This window comes from Drosophila novamexicana, unplaced genomic scaffold (assembly GCF_003285875.2).
Source record: "Drosophila novamexicana strain 15010-1031.04,08,12 unplaced genomic scaffold, DnovRS2.1 tig00004555-arrow-pilon, whole genome shotgun sequence".
NCBI lineage: Eukaryota > Metazoa > Arthropoda > Insecta > Diptera > Drosophilidae > Drosophila > Drosophila novamexicana.
In genome coordinates, this window is record NW_020825052.1 from 2,893,510 (window position 1) to 2,907,649 (window position 14,140).

A 14,140-nucleotide genomic window follows, 5' to 3' on the forward strand; every position below is an offset into this window, starting at 1 on the left:
TTCTGTCTGATAAGCCCTTGGAATGTGCTTTTCTCGCTCTCTTTTTCTCTCTCTCTCTCTATCGCTGTCGCTATTTTTATCGCTCGACTCTTAAGATGAAATGCCCGAAGTTAGGGCGCAGGGAGTGCTGGGCACAGTTGGTCCTTTCGTTCTGTGCTGTTCTGGTTTGTTTTGTTTATCCAGGGAACGCACAGCGCCAAATTTTATTAGTGACCGCATTTTGTTTGCCTTTTGAGTGGACCAACAGCTGTCGTCCAGTCCGGCTCTTATCTGTTGCCTAATTTCGTCCTCTAAGCCGCTTTAAGGTGCCCAGATTTCGGCGCATTAAAAGTGTGTGAGTGTTTTTTTTTTATTATTTGTTGGATTTATTACAACGCCCTCTGTCCGCTGTCCGCTGTCCCCACAATGAATCAAACATACACATATTTAAGTTATATCGGTCAAAAGTTTGACTTCTGCTGCCGTCCTGCTCTTTTTTTTTTGTTGCTTTCTGGTTAGCTGTGCCATTGAGAGCTTCCGCTGATAAATGAAATCTTTCAGAGCCCGGAGCCTGCAGCTGGTTGGCGGCTTCAAGTGGCATATATATGCGAGTATTTATAGCGAGCCAGATATTTTATTAGCGATAGCAGCTAGTGAAGAGCGGCAGCTGAGGTCAGCGCGGAAATTTGTTCGGCTTGGTGGGGTGGGTTGGGGTGGGGCGGCAAGTGCATTCTGCGGTTCCAGTTCCCACAGCTAGCTGATGATATCAGAGTGCGATTTATATGGAAAAAGAAGACCCCCCAAGATCGACACACACACAAGCTGTCAACACGCATCGTCGCCTCAGATCAGCTATCAGCATGCATTTGGCGCATAAAAAACTAAGCGTGCTGCACTAAAAAGTTGTCATTATATAGAGTTTTTAACAACTTCTGAAAAACTCTGGCAATACTTTTATGAGCTGGCTAGAAAAACTCTGCGCTGCAGTCCACAGCTTCAGTTTTAGCCAATGCCGAGCAGAAATCTAGCGCTCAATGCAATTAAAATAAGAAATGCTGAAATGCTGAGCGCTCGTAAAACCCAAGAAACAAATGCGGAGGCGGTGGCAGTGGTAGAGCATTGAAACAAATTTGCATTCAGTTGTGAAACATTCTATAAAAAATAATAAATTTAATGTTCGACAATAAAAAAGGCAAACACTCGCATATTTTTATGAGTTTTGCGTGCCTCTGCGTTTTGGTCTGGCTTGGTCCTTGGGGTAACCTAGAGTGGAAATGTTCTCAGAACTTGCTACTGCAATTACTGTAAACAATCATCAGGCAGTCAGTCACTCATTCAGTCAGTCAGTCAGTCCAGACAATGTGCACAAGTCATAAAGTTCTATACTTTGTCCGTAGCGTGTGGTGACTAATGCCTCAGATTGTGCCAAGCCGAGAAGCTGTCACCGCTTTTGGAGCTATCGCCAGCAGCAGCACGGCGATTGAGATTCCGAAATATATAGGCGGCCACATCCGCTGGCTGAAATATTCCCCCCAAAAAGAAACCCAAATCCCAGCAGATGAATAACCCATGTAACTCGTCTCTGTTCCCCAAGGTAACAGCTCGAATTCAATTTTCAAAAATATCAAGCACTAAGTCAGCATTAATTTTGAATGCGCAATCGAATACGAATGCCCCAAACGTACTCTATGCCCGTCCCGACTTGGACTAACAATATTAGAGGCCGGCTGGCTGGCTAAGCGGCTTTGCGCAACAAAAATCAAATTATAATATGAACGAGTGAGCGTGTCTTTATCCTTTTTACTGATTTCATTTTTTACCCCCTTGCTCTAGGCGATAGACCCTCAATAGCAGGAAATGCCAATGGGGCATAGCACACACAGAACGATACGTGGCGCAAGGGGTACGGCATAATGCTCTTGGCTAATCTCGAAATGACAAAGCGACATTAACGACCTATCAGCTGGTGGTGCAACTGCATCGAGTGTGACTCCGAAACGTTGAAGATGGCGGAGAGCGAGCGCAGAGCACGTAGAAACAGCGCGCAGCAGGTCGGTAGGGTTCAGGTCAAGTCGTTGTTGTTGGGCTCACCTTTAACATACCTAACAAATTGTCGGTGCTAATTTATCTTTCAGCCGGGGATTGCCAGCTCGAGTATTGCTCATTTGCGGTTGTCCTGCGCATCATTAAAGTCCGGAGACCTTAGACTAACCCTCCCAACGTGTGCCAGGTTGAGTGCATGGGTATTAGGGCCTGTTGTGTGCGTGTGTTTCTCTGTGTGTGTGTGTGTAAGTGTGAGTGTCCTTTTATCTAGTCCCTTTGCGCTTTGCAAAAATTGCTGTAGACAAAAAGGGCGTTCGTTTTGGCCTCCTGCTGTTTACGTGTAATTTTCCCAGCATTTTTCTCAGACATCCCTCTCTCTCTCTTCGACCCGCTCGGTTTTCCCATTGTCTGCCTGTGTGTGTGTGTGTGCCTCTGACATTTTGAATATCCTGGCGATGTCAATTTTTTAGCTGCTACCTTTTTCTACTCCTTTTTGGCCTGCTACAAATCGCTTTGATTTACATAATTCTGCGCACAATTCGACGCATAGTTTTGCATATTTCTTCTTCTTGTTGTTGTTGGGTGTTTGCATATTTTTTGACAGCTGTCAGGAAGTAATAAGTTGGAATTTTGCTCGCCGGCGCCTAGTCAGCTTCTGTCATTGACAGTTTCCGCAGCTCTCTCCCAACAATCCCAACAAAATCGGAAAAAACGAGCAGAAAACAATTTTTAGATATATGTAAAAAGATGCGAAAATCGCTGCAGACATTTTACAAATGTCGCTGCCACCGATGTCCCCAGTGAGGCGGGGATCTGGAGTTCTGCAACACTGGCAATTGTAAAACATTTTACTGCCCCCGAACAGCAGCTAATATGACAGCTGTGCTCATGGCATCATTAAAGCCAGACTGAACACGCCAACAAGGTTGATTTCAAGGATTAGCCGCTGAGCAGCTTATCGACAAGTGAGGATTAGGCGGCCGGGCATCAGGACTTATCTGTTCTTAGGCAGGAGATCACTTAGGCCAAACAAGCAAAGCTCAGCACAGTTTGTGGCCAGGAGGTCTTAGAAGTAATGCTGCTTAAACTTTACGAAAATACTATATATACGCTCTTATACATATTTTTACTTTAATTTGGCATTTTAGAAGTCCAGTAGGATATTGCTAGCTCTTCCTTTTCAGAAATTACTCTTGAGTTCGGTTTCGAACGTTTATTCCTTGACACATCTTAGTTAAAATGAAAAGAAACAATTATGATTCAAAAACCATTCACATTCTATTTGCACTACATGAACCGCGATTAGCCAGACTTTAGGCTGACTTTTGATCGAAATAATTGTTATCTGTGAAAAGTGGCCGCTTTCGACGGACTTCGAACAATAGCACTAAATCAAGTGGAACAGTATTGAAATATGCGAAGCCATGAAACAGCGGAGAGCATTAAACAAATCCGAAGCATATCCAAGAAACGAACGCACCCGCCAACAATAATTGCCACACAAATCCAAACAATACAACAGATTGTGTTTATAGAAAAAAAAGAAAACTAATAACAATGTAATCGAGTGTGCTCGACTTTAAAATACCCCGTAAATTATTTGATATAAAATATGTATACTTTTGGACATTTATTGCAGAATAACTTCGATGCTTTCTGTTCGACCTTCTTGCAGCTTTAAGGGCATTAATGTGGCAGTCAAATGTGTGTCTATACCAAATCACAAGGCTCTACCCATAAGAAAATGTATTTTCTTTTAATTTTAGAAGAAGAAGAGTGAGGTAACCATTAAGGCCTATCGAAAGCCTATCTAGCTCTTATAGCTTTCGAGTTATGCCTTGAAAACCAAAGCTCAAAATCGTATTTTATCGATATTTGGCAAATATGACTTGATATCGACAAAAATTGTGAAGCTCGTCTTGGTATGGCAGAGGAGTATATACAATTCAAATTTCAAGTCTCTAGCTCTTGTAGTTCCCGAGATCGACGCGATGATACAGACGGATCTGCAAAAGGACCAAATCGACCCGGCTCGACGTCCTGATCAAGGTCGTTTATATACTCTGTGTGTTCGGACTTGCCTACTTCTGCCTGTAACAAACCGTAACAATAACGAATATACCCACCATATTTAGTGAGCATAGGGTATATAAACAGCTTACATAACGAGCAGAACAATCGAATTTGTTCAATTGGGAGATACCCTGTATCACATGTTATGGCTCATCGCCTAGTCAGTCACCGACTCGATAATGAGTCATGCATACCCTTTCTAACAAGCACCTTATGTAGGGTATAACAAATCAATTTAATCCAAATACTAAAACGCATAAGATTTGTACAGTTTTTCCAAAAAAAAAAAAACGATTTCGCAAAGAAACCAAACGTACAAAAATAAACAACGCGGAGCGGTCGAAGTGGCCAAGTGGCTACTCAAGAACCGCCACCGGAGCCAAAGGTGGAAACACACGGCCACATTCGCGGCGGCGAGCATGTGGGCCATGTGGGGGAGCGGCCTCATTAGCTGGTTGCGGGGACCATGCGGAGGGCCGGGGGCGGGGGCGGGGGCCGGGGGCTTGCGGTCTGGTGGGATCATAAACTAATCAGGCGCGGCATAAACAAATAAATTTTTGTTGTTTTGCGCTGCTGGAAAAATCAGTGTGAGAAAATTTGGAAGGCGAGAGATTTCAAATCGAATGCGACCTTGTTGGAATTTAATTTCGAAATGCGTTGCGTGCTTTTGACTTGTGTTTTTCGCTCTTCTTCTTCTTCTCCTTTTGCCATTGTGAATAGCACGCGAAAGCGGACCATTTCTGGCAAAAGCTAATTTGGCTAATTTGGGCCTGGCCAGAATAAAAATATAGTCACTGATGCAAATCGGAAGCCATAAATAAACATATACAAATTTCCAATATTCTTGGCACTTGTTTTTTATTTTTGCTCTTACTTTTGTTTTTGTTTTTGTTTTTTTCTTTGCAATATTTTCACACATCAACAGCTGCCAAGTGAGAGCGGAATTTTTCTCATTTTCTATTCTCTGCGTATTTTTATGCCACCATAAAGACAACAACAACAACAACAACAAAATAACGGAGAAAGAAAAAAAATAACAGAAACCAAAAGAAGGCGCAAATTTTTCGCTCAGAATTTTTATGACAGGCGGGTGGGCGGGTAGGGTGAGTGGCTGGCGGGGGCGGGCAACATCTATTGGTAGGGACTGTGTTGCCTTTACCAGCTGCCCGCTGAAGTGCTTCAAAATTTACGAGCCGCACACCCCCCACCGCCGCCGCCCTCCGCACACCAACATTTTATTGAATTTTATTTCATTCGCCAAAAGTGAAGTGCCGAAAGTCGTTGTTGTTGTTGTTGTCGGAATTGGTGTTGTTGTTGTTGTTGCTGTAGCAGTAGCCGTTTTGCAATTTATTGCTTGCAGTTACGAAATTTATTTCTGTGTTTTTGCTGTAAATTTACAATTTTGTTTTGCGGGATTCCACTCCACTCAACTTCTGCAGGTACAGCACCGCCCGCCCGCCCGCTCACACGCTAGCCGACGGCCAGCCTTACAACAGGCAGCATAGAAACCTTTATTCTTGATATTTTTCTGCCTTACTTTCGTTCGTTCTCTCTGTCTTGGGTGTAAGTGTGTGTGTGTGTGTTTGTGTAATTCGTTTCGGCTTCAATTGTTTGGCAATTGTTTTTATAACGCCAGCCAGCAGCAGGTAGATGAAGTGAAAGAGCAAATGTCCAGAGATAAAGTTATGTAAATTCCATGCGTGTGTGCATGAGAGAGCACGAGTGAGAGTGAGCGAGTGAGAGTGAGCGAGAGGCAGGGAATTAGAAACGAAGCGTGGGCAAATGCAGAGAACTTCAAAAGTAGGAAATAATAAAATTGACCCAAGACTTAAGGACTTAAATTTATGGATTGAGGCAGATAAGCAAAAAGGGATATTATTTCATTATTAAAGAAAAGCTGCCTTAAATTAGTTTATTCAAATTATGTTAACAATTTATGTAACTGTGCTAATTAACACGAACTTTAAAGACAGACAATATGTTCTGTTAATTAACAATAGAAGTTAACCTGAACGTTAAACATGCTTAACTGCAACTAATCATATTTGATAAGCTGAGGCAAAGTAAGGAACCATTCTAGATGCCAGACTTGACAGGCAGTTTGACAAGCAGCCAAAGAGTTGTTGGGCCCAATAAGCGGAGGTAGTCGCCGGGATTTATGTGACAGGCGGCGGCTTAAATGAAATTTGCCAAAGCAACAAACGGGCAAAATCAACGACAAAGGAAAAGGCACAGGGAGAGGCGGACGGACGGACGGACGGAATGCAGGCAGCGAGCAAACAAGCCCAAAGGACAACAGGCAAGGGGACGCAGGAGGGAACAAAACGAGCGCTGGCAATTGTAACCAAACTCCACTCGAAAACCCTAACTCGAGAGTTTTTCGAGGTTTTCCTCGTTTTCTCTATCTGACGCCGCAGCCGCAGGCGTCGCATTTGGAATTCTTTAACATGCGGCCGGGAACGAGCCTTGGCTTGGTTCGGGGAAAGAGCGACGGGCAACTGGGGAAGGGGCACTGTGGCATGATGGGTTGCCAGTTTGCGTCGCATAATTTGCTGGCTCTATTTTTTTTATTGTTGCTGCAGACGCTTTTATATTTTATTATTAAGACAAATAATGGAAAAGCCACTCGCTCAGCCGGAAAAATCCATGTTGCAGCTAGAAAGAGAGAGAGAGACAGAGAGAGAGAGAGAGAGAGGGGACCCAATCTGAATGTCAACCCATCCGTCGAAAGTCGAATTCACTTTGCCAGCGATCCGGGGACTCAACGTGGCTTTTCTCTAATTTGTTTAATTTATGCAAAATGTTGGCGATAAGCGCCACTAATTTGTACAAAGTTGTCGCAAGTTTTTCACGGGGTTATGAAAATGCCACCGAAAACGAAACTGAAAATGAAAATGCGCCGCAGCATTTTCATTTGCCAGCTCGCCGGCTTCCTCCAAAGTTTCGCCCCGACGCACAGCTTAAGGGGCTTAACGCGGCCAGCTTAGCCGAAATAATTATCGAATTTCAATCGAAGCAGGGCACAATGCATCCATTTGGCGACTCGCAAATGAGTTTACAGTCTTACTGGAATTATCACAATTCATTTGCGAAATCACAAGCTCAGCCAACGACCGTTAAATAAACTGCTTTCACGACTTTCCTTTGAACTTGTCAAATGAAAACCATTTCAGCTAGAATTATTAAAGCAGAAGAACTTCAAGAAGTTTAATTGACAATTTTATAAAAAGTGGTAAAAGTTCTTGAATAGAGAAATTCTCAATCCAAATCAGAAAATAAAACATTTTAATCTCAAAATTAATTGAAAAAAAAAAGCAATTTAGGCTGAAAGAAGGAATTGCTAGAAGTTTAATCAACAATTTTATAGAACTTTTACAACAAATTTAATAAAATTGTTTACTTTATAACTTATTTCTTATTTAATATTATCACGTAAAGATAAGAAGTTTTCTTTCCAAACGCAAAAAAAAATAATCATAAAACAACTATTTTGGGCTAAAATAATAAATAACAAGATTTCAAAAACATTCGAATATAGAAAAAGAATGCGTAAATAAAGTCCGATAAATAAAGTCTATATACGACTTTCCCAAAGAATTTCCCTCTATTTAAATGGAAATGGAAACCGTTTTGTGGTAAATTTTAAAAAAGAAGGAAGTATTAAAACTTTTATCGCCAATTTTATAAAACTTTTACGAAAAAGTTGTCAAATATTATACCCTGAAGATAAGAAATTCGCATTCCAAGCACGAAAAAAGGTCAAAAATGTACAGTATCGAAATTAATGGAAATTAACACAATTTTGAGCTAAAATTATCAAAGGGCAACTAGTTTAAGTTCTTTTATTAGTTGCGTTTTTGATAATCTTAGAAATACTCATTCGAAACTTGAAAAAATATTAAAACAGATCTCAGTTATAGTTAAAGTATAATATAGAATAATTTAAGATTTGGAAAAAAGTCGAATATCGATAAGAATGAATAAAAATTCGAGTTCTAAATAAATCTAGAAATAGTTCATTAGATCAAATGTAGACCTTTTCAGTGCATTCTACTTGAGTCTAAATTTCTTTTCTTTGGATACATTTTTATACCCTAAACTCATTGAAAATGGTTAAAAAGTGTAAACGTACATTTATTTTCATTATTATTTTTTGCTCTTAAAGACATTTAAATGCACAAAAAATAAAAATAAAATAAAAGTGCATATAAATTTTTGTTTTTTCACAAAGAGCTAACATATCTCAGGATTTTCTTGTTTACATTCAAAAGCCACAGATGGAAAAGATGAGATATTTTATTTGACAAATTTTGCGAAACGAAAGAGAATATTAGACAAGAGCCCAAGTCGAAGAGAAGTACCGTTATATTTGCTAATCAACAAATCCTTATTTGCTTCACAATCTCTTAATGTTTCAAACTGTAAATGTGAAGCGCATAAAAGCAAAGGGAACGAAAGGAGAAGAAGCACACACAAGTAAAATATATTCACGATTATTTGGGATCAATTTTTAAATAATAACAACTTGATTTGAATTGAAGAAGAAGAAAAACAAAAAGAATTGGGACTGAGCAAGAGGAGAGGATTTCATGTGATGCACAGTTATTCACTCACCTTGTCTGCCGTGTGTGCGCTGGGCCGTTGCGTTGGCTGCGTTATCCAGTTGACGATTCGGCAAATGCTGATACTCGTAGTCGTAGTGCGAGGACTGCTGAGCGGCGGCAGCGGCAGCGGCTGAGGCAGCGGCTGCGGCGGCGGCGGCGGCGGCTTGTATATTCTGTTGGTTTTGATGCTGCAGCGTTTGGCTGTGCAGCGGGGCGCCGGAGGCGGTGTGGCGGCCGGTCATGGGCAGGGTGCCGGGGCAGGGGCCGCCGCCCGCGTCGCGACAGTCGAGCGTGGACTCAAACTCGTAGGGATTCATTGTGGTCGACTCCAAAGGACATTCGTCGTCGTCGGTGTCGGTGCCACCGTCGTAGAGGCTGTCCGTGTGACGGTATGCGTGATGCTGGCTCTGCTTTGAGAACTTAATTTTGGCGGCTTTTGCGGGCCCAGAAAGCCGACACTCGGTACAGACAGACGAAATAGATGAGGCGAGGATGAGAAGAGGAGGAAGAGTGAAACGAAAGAAGGGATCAGAAGGTAGTCAGCTCCGTCCGCTCCGTCCGCTCAGGGAACAGTTAACGCTGTGTTCGGCGACTAACAACAATTTTTCACTGCACTTTGATTGCACATTTTATCCAATTCACTTTGAACTTCAATTTCTTGTTACGCTTTTTCTATGCGTTGTAATAATTTCTTCTATTTTGATTTTTTACTTTGAGCACATTTTGATGTCTTTCGCACTTGTCGGCACTTGTCTTATGCCTGCTTCTTCTTGCGTCGAATCAACACGATCGATCAGCCCACAAAGAGATTTCACAATATTTAAAATTGATTTTGGTTTGCAATTTTTGTGGCCAATTTACTGTTGCACGAAATCAATTGAAAGACACACGCGATAAACGCGACAAACAAAAAGGAGAACGAAAAGGAGACCACGAGTCAGGCAGGACAAGACGATTACTTAAACATACACACAGGTGCGATTTCTGTAGTAATTTTCGATTGCGTTTGCTTTTGCTTTACGCTTCAACTTGAGCGTCGAGTTCGACTTCGACGGTCGTTTGTTTGTTGCGCGACGGCCGCGTGGCGTGCGGGTCGGCTCAAATGCGAAGTGAATTCAGCGAGCGACGATTTCAAACTAACTTGCTCGGAGCAAATGGTTCTGTATGCTGGCGCACACAAGCAAGAGCGGTAGCAAGACATTGTAAAAGAGAGGGAGAGCGAGCGCGACGGAGACCGAAACCGAAGAGAGCGCATGCAACTTTCGTTCAGTTTTGCCACTCAGAGCAGCTGAGCGCATCGCAGAGCGCAAGTGTCGTGGGAGGGCTCTGATGCTGCGTGCATTGTTGTTGTTTTACTCGTTTGACTGGTCTGCCGTCGCTGAGAACGCTCTGCGCATGACGTCGCTGCCGATGCGCCGGCAGCGCTGCCGCCGACCCCACTCTGCAAAGCGCTTAACGAAACTCTGCTGATTAGTTTTGAAGGTTAAAAAAGTGCGTTGAAGTTTTGGCAAAGCTTGCCGACGGCGCAGGGGAAATATTTATATGTATGCGCTTAGGGGTGCTAACTGCGCTCACAGTTTCGTTCAAATTTATCTGCTGCTATTGACATTTAACAGTGACAGCAAATAAGGCTAGAATAACAGACGACGCTAACGGCAATTTATATTGACACTGTTACATACGTGTGTAATGTTATTTCTAACAGAGCTCAAATTCTAATGTATTTATTGGCCAGATATCGAAACTATTTAAGGTGCTTAAATTTGAGTATAAATTTAAGTTGCCCACTAGAAATTCAATTAAATTAGCTGACTCAAATTTCTCCCCCACTTAATTAGGATTTGCAGTCACCTATGATTCCGCTGCAACAAAGCAAATCTCATACAAAAACATTCTCCCATAAGCTGTCACACTTGCAAAAAAAAAAAAAAAACGAAAAGGAAACAAAAAATTCTTCAACTTCATTAACGTTGTAGTAAAGTTTTAGTCCAAACGCGTTCTGGACACAATGCAACGAGAGGAACAACCGAAAAACTTTGCTTAGCAGCCGAAAAATGGGCAACGCAGATTCACAGGGGGCAGAGGGCGACTGGACAGGAGAGGGGGAGCGGGAGCTGGACGAAAAGTTTAAAATGCTGACAGTGAAGTTGTCATTTAGCGCCGAGGCAGCACCAACAACAACAACAACAACAACAACAACAGCAGCAGCAGCAGCAGCGGGAGCGGCAGCGGCAGCGGCAGCGGCAGCGGCGGCCAGGCACAGTGTGTCCAAAACTCTGGCTAACGAAGCATCAGACAATGGACAGGCCAAAGAGAAAGAAGCAGAAAATTGCGTTATAAGCAAAGTAAAGGACATTTCGCTAATGGCTTAACTTTTGAGCAGGTTTTTGGGGGCCAATCCACATCCGCATTCGCATCCGCATCCGCATCCACACGCTCATGTAGCGGAAGTTGTTGCTGAAGCTTTTTTGACAGCTTTGAAGCAAGCGAAGAAGAAGACCAACAAGAAGAAGATGTTCTTTTCACGGAATGTGGCAACGCCGCATGACGCGCGACGAGCCTGAAACTGAAATTATTTGCGTAGCATTTGCAACTGGTTTTTCCTTTTTGCCATACATTTTCCTCAGACTTCTCGCGCTCTCTTGCCTCTTGCCTTGCACTGCTGTCGATGAAAAGTCAATTTCCTGTTGTGCACAAAATGTCGAGCATTCAGCAGATGAGCCCAGAGACTAGACGAACCAAGCAGCAGACCCGCTTGCAACTGACACATTGCAGATTTTGCCACAAAACAGTCGAGCGTTTAGCACCCGGATCCATGCGAGGTCACAGGGTGACTTCCTCCAGGACTATAGAATTGTCTAATGTGCGAGAGGGAAGACGAATTACAAGTTTAACGAGTCGCCTGGGAAACTCCTAAGAATCTGCTGTGTATATATTTCTTTATAGGAGCACGCTTTGAGTTCTTCAAATCAGACATTATAGTCCAATATGAAGTCCGGATTGCCCGTACAGGTTCTTAAAGATTAATTTATTCACAATTTATTTTTAATTTTTTTATAGGCACATAAAAACGGCATTCAAATGTGAGTATACACCAAATTACAAGGCAAAAGCTGTAAGCCACTTTTGTTGCTTTCAATTTTGGTAGGAATGAGGGGGGGTGGGGGTGAGATAACCAAAAGATGAACTATTTCTAATCTGTGTATACTAAACAAGAGATGCATACCAAATTTTGTGTATCTAGCTCTTTTAGTTCTCGAGTTATGCTGAAAAACCCAAGTTTTAAATTCGATTTTAATCCATATAATTGGAAATCAACTTTGCTCAATACTGGGTAACTGCAAGTCGGTCATTACCGACTGCAGAATTCCTGTTATTATTACTGTGCTTGATGTTAAAATGCCTTAAAAAAGTATTAAAATATATTTAAATAAGGTACGAAAATCCAACTCCATGCTAAACATATTAAATTCCGCTGCAATTCTCACAATTAATTAAAACAAAGTTTGCATAATATGTGTTGGATTTTGTGTTAAAAAATTGGACAAAATACTTTTACTATTCATTTTGCTATCAAAACTTAAAATTGTTTAATTTATTAAAACATTTTTTGGCTTTCTTTATATTTTAAGAATTTGATACAAATTGTAGCGAAAAGAAATGAGTTGGCAAATGGGAACTTCTTTTGAAACACAATTCTGCACTGGGAAGGTTTTATGGCTTGCAAATTTGTTTTTTATGCCCTGTAACCTAACAAAGGGTATAACGTTTTTGTGGAAATGTATGTAACAGGCAGGCAGGAAGCTACTCCGACCGCATAAGGTATATATATTCTTGATCAGCATCAATAGGCGAGTCGAACTAGCCATGTTCGTCTGTCTGTCCTTCCGTCTGCCTTCCTTCCGTCTGTCTGTCCGTCTGTCCGTCTGTTTATCCGTTAGGCAACTTATAAGAGCTAGAGACTTAAAGCCGCGCAGTACAAGTTTGTTCCGATAGTCGATAACTGACCTCGCTTCCAAGCAATCGATAAGAATCGATATAGTTTTTAGGCTCCAACAAGCAGGCGTAGGGTAGCCCATAGTTGTGCCTTCCCGACTAACGCACCTTTAACGTGCTGTGCTTGCCTTGAGTCCTTGTCAAATATGCATTTTATTGAAGTTTTTGTTTTAAAGGACCTTCACCTTTTATCAGAGTTTTAGTTGCCCAACTTCCCCAGATATCGAATAACATTATTTTCCAGAGAGCTTTCAATGGCAACATCTGTGCTCCCAGTCAATTATTATAGTCGTTCCTTTAACAGTTGACTCTGCTGCAGTTCGAGCACAAAAACTTGCTGCCAAATTGACTTCCCGTTTGGCCAGGGCTCAAATTTCTAACCAAGAAAAAAAGAAGAGGAAAGGCTTCCTCTGCCTGCCTTAAGCGCATTTTGCCGGACCACAGACTTTGCACATTTGTTGCATTTCAGCTTAATTTTGCAATTACTCTCTTACTCTTGCCCCCTCTCTCCCTCTCGCTCTGCCTCTGCATGGCTCACACATGCACTTGGTGTCCTGTTTAAGGACAAACAACAGCGCGTTGTCCTGCCTTGTCTTTTAGCCTGCACTTAAAGCTACAGCCAGGAAATTTGATCAGCACTTAAAATCTGCGGGCGAGGGGTTGGTGATGCAGGGCTTCAGCGCAGGATGGGGGCGGCAAGGACTTTAAAATGTTGCAACAACAAGTGGCACAAATAGCTGCTGCTGCTGTTGTTGTTGTTGTTGTTGTTGTTGTTGCTCAACTCTTGACCCGCAATCAGCGGCAGCTTTGAACTCGTGCTGAAGCCACAACAACAACCAAACGTTGCGGCATTTCCTGCGTCAATTTTCACAATATAAAGAAAACAAAGCCAACAACAACAACAACAATCTGGTGAAAAGCGGGAAATGGCCGAAAGGCAACGCCAGCCATTGGAATGCAGGTCATTTTGGGCGCCGCACGCGACTCCAGAGCGGCTCATTTTGCAGCTCAGTTGCAGTTGTTGCCACAATTCCAGCAAATGTGTGGCACATACGCATCCATACATATATACCTATATGTATATATATACGTGCGATCGAAGTGTACGCAAAAAATGTACGCACGGCATTTTCTACGGCCAGCGAAAGCAGAAAAAATAAAATAAAATAGAGAAGAGAAATTGAACAGGACACGCGCACAAGGACAACGACGGAGCGGCCAGAAGATGGCCAGCGCTGACAAAGAGTGGCAGGCACTTTGTGCCCCAAAGAACCACCCTTCTACTCCCCGATAGCATGGGAAATAAAATTACGCCAGATATTGAATTACGCTTTTTAAATTAAAAAATATTTTCGCGATTGCATTAAACGAAAGGCGAACTAATTAAAGGGGATTTCGCCGCCCGGTTCGGCCCGTCGTCCATTGTCGTGCAATGCAATTTGTGC

General features: G+C 42.3%; 1 protein-coding gene across 1 annotated transcript in view; it reads right to left on the reverse strand.

Annotated features, from left to right (window-relative positions):
• The window catches only part of LOC115770509 (teneurin-m), a 145,084-nt gene extending 136,319 nt beyond the window's left edge, over nt 1–8,765 (reverse strand). The window contains exon 1 of the mRNA XM_030715809.1: nt 8,710–8,765. The gene's annotated coding sequence lies outside the window, so the exon portion shown is untranslated. The remainder of the gene's footprint in view (nt 1–8,709) is intronic.
• Nucleotides 8,766–14,140: the final 5,375 nt, after the last annotated feature.